This window comes from Myotis davidii, unplaced genomic scaffold (genome assembly GCF_000327345.1).
Source record: "Myotis davidii unplaced genomic scaffold, ASM32734v1 scaffold1327, whole genome shotgun sequence".
NCBI classification, from domain to species: Eukaryota; Metazoa; Chordata; class Mammalia; order Chiroptera; family Vespertilionidae; genus Myotis; species Myotis davidii.
The window spans coordinates 169,636-172,736 of record NW_006297584.1 but is presented as its reverse complement, the minus strand read 5'-3'; the positions used below and the strand labels follow the sequence as shown (position 1 = coordinate 172,736).

General features: G+C 38.1%; 1 protein-coding gene across 1 annotated transcript in view; it reads right to left on the bottom strand.

Moving 5' to 3' along the window:
• The window catches only part of ERICH6 (glutamate rich 6), a 99,437-nt gene that overhangs the window by 49,402 nt on the left and 46,934 nt on the right, over positions 1–3,101 (bottom strand). The window lies entirely within an intron of this gene.

Genomic DNA, 3,101 nt, shown 5'->3' with positions numbered 1-3,101 from the left:
ATGACCAGTCATGCTGCTGTTAGGGTCAATTTGCATACTACCCTTTTATTACATAGGAGTGCCTGGACCGCCTAGATGGGGGGCTGATGGCTGTTTGCAGGCTGGCCACACCCCCTTTAGGGTGGGGGGTTTCCACTGGGTTGCCTGGCTAGTCTGGGTGAGGGGCTGAGGACCGTTTTCAGGCTGGCCAAGCGCCCTGGCGACGGAAGCTCCCAGCCTCTCCTTTTTTTCTTTTTTAAATTCTGAGATTTATTTACCTTCTATAATTGAAACTTTGTTGCTTCAGTGGAGCTCAGAGCCATCACTGGAGCAACCAAGCCTCCTGCTTGCTCCAGCTTCGTTGCCACAGCACAGCTGAAAGCAGGTATCTGAGGTTTATTTATCTTCTATAATTGAAACTTTGTTGCCTTCAGTGGAGCTCAGAGCCGGCTGAGGCAGAGGGGAAGCTTGGCTTCCTCCATCACTGGAGCAACCAAGCCTCCTGCTCACTCCAGCTCCGTGGCTGCCAGCTGCCATCTTGGTTGGGTTAATTTTTATATAGTTGCTCTGATTGGCTGGTGGGTGTGGCTTAAGGTGTAGCAAAGGTATGGTCAATTGCATGTTTTCCTTTTATTAGATTAGATACTTGATAGGGATATAAATTTGTCCCCAAGAATATTTTATAATAAAATAAAAGATTCAAAAAAAATAAATAAAAGATTCAATTTGATTCTACTTATTCCTAATCTTGAACTGTGATAAAATGGATACAGGGATTCCTAGGGGTTCCCGGCTAGCGTGGCTCAGTGGTTGAGCTTTGACCCGGGAACCAAGAGATCACTGGTTGGATTCCATCAGAGCACATGCCCAGGTTGTGGACTCAATCCCAAGTAGGGGGTGTGCAGGAGGCAGTTGATTGACATTGTTTCTCTATCATCAATGTTTCTCTCTTTCTATTCCTCTCCCTTCCTCTCTCTCTAAAAATCAATAAAAAGCTTTAAAGACAAAGAATTCCTAGGGTAAAACAGTGAAACAACCTAAATTTTATCTAAATGTTGCCATTTTTTAAGAAGATAATACATTTTTCATTCTTAAAAATATGAAATATATTCATATAGTTGTTAAAACATGCTATTTTGTTAATCAGTAATTATAAATGCCCGTTATCACCACCTGAGTCAAGAAAGCACAGTGCTGATACCTAGAAGCCCTCAGATCATCTATCCCAAAGCTAATATCCTTCCTAGACATAATCACAAGTCCTAATTTCTAAACAATATAGTGTAATTTTAACATTTTAAATTTTACAGAAATGGAATCATACATTATATATTTTTATTATTTTATTTTTTTTGTCAACATTGATACATGTCCCAGTATGTAGCTGTAGTCCAATAACGTTCATTTGTATATTATAAACAATGACACTGTGAATATTCTTATGTATGTATACTGGTACCCAGATTCTTTCAGATATTATACCCAGAGGAGGAATTGCAAATCCCAAGATATATCTGTCTTCTAGTTTACTAGATAATGCAAAAATGATTTCCAAGTTGTACCAATTTATATTCTTACCAGAGGCAAATAATAGCATTGTTGCTCTATATATTTTCCAATACAGTATTATCAGACTTAAGTTTTTTAATATTTTTTTTTGCCAATATGATAGGTATTCACTGATCCCCAATTGTAGTTTCAATTTTCCTTTCCCATGTTACTAATGAGGTTAAGCTCCTTTATATATGTTTATAGATCATTTGAATTTTTTCCTTTGAGAAGTATGCAAATTTTGGGGCCCATTTTCTATTAGATGGATTTTTTTCATGTCTTTTTACATTTAGGATATAAACCTTTTGTATGTCACATGTGCTGCAAATAACTATCGCTTCTTGGCTTGTCTTTCATAACTTTAATTTTTTAATAAGACTTTTTTAGCATTTTCTTTTTTGAAAATAAATCTTTATTGTTCAGATTAGTACAGATGTTTCTCTTTTTCCCTTCCATAGCTCCCCTCCACCTGTTTCCCACTCCAGTCCATGGCCTTACCCCCTGCCACTGTCCTCATCCTTCGGTGTAAGATTTTTGTCCAATCTCTTCCTGCACTCCTCACACCCCTTCCCCCTGAGAATTGTCAGTCCCCTCCCTTTCTTTTTAAAAAAAATATATTTTATTGATTTTTTACAGAGAGGAAGGGAGAGGGATAGAGTCAGAAACATCGATGAGAGAGAAACATCGATCAGCTGCCACCTGCACACTCCCTACTGGGGATGTGCCTGCAACCAAGGTACATGCCCTTAACCGGAATCAAACCTGGGACCTTTCAGTCCGTAGGCTGACACTCTATCCACTGAGCCAAACTGGTTACTGTAGTCCACTCCCTTTCTATGCCCCTGCTTCTATTATATTTACCAGTTTATTCTGTTCATCAGATTTTTTTATTGGCTTAATTTTTAGATTCACTTGTTGATAGGTATGTATTGTTATCACTTTGTTGTTCATAATTTTTATCTTTACCTTTTTCTTCTTCTTCCTCTTCTTAAAGAATACCCTTCAGCATTTCATATAATACTGGTTTGGTGTTGATAAACTCCTTTAGCTTTTTCTTGTCTGTGAAGCTCTTTATCTGACCATCAATTCTAAATTATCGCTTTTCTGGGTAGAGGAATTTTGGTTGTAACATCTTGCTATTCATCACTTTGAATATTTCTTGCCACTCCCTCTGGCCTGAAAAGTTTCTGTTGAGAAGTCAGCTGACAGTCTCATGGGAGCTCCCTTGTAGGTAACTAACTGCTTTTTTCTTGCTGCTTTTAAGATTCTCTCTTTCTCTTTAACCCTTGCCATTTTAATTATGATGTGGCTTGGTGTGGGCCTCTTTGGGTTCCTTTTGTCTGGGATTCTCTGCACTTCCTGGACTTGTAAGTCTATTTGTTTCACCAGGTAGGTGAAAAAAGTTTTCTGTCACTATTTTTTCAAATATGTTTTCAATATCTTGCTCTCTCTCTTCTTCTGGCACCCCCAAAATGTTGGTACTTTTGAAGTTGTCTCAGAGGCTCCTTACACTATCTTCATATTTTTGGATCCTTTTTTCTTTTTCTTTTTACAGTTGGGTGTTTTTTGCT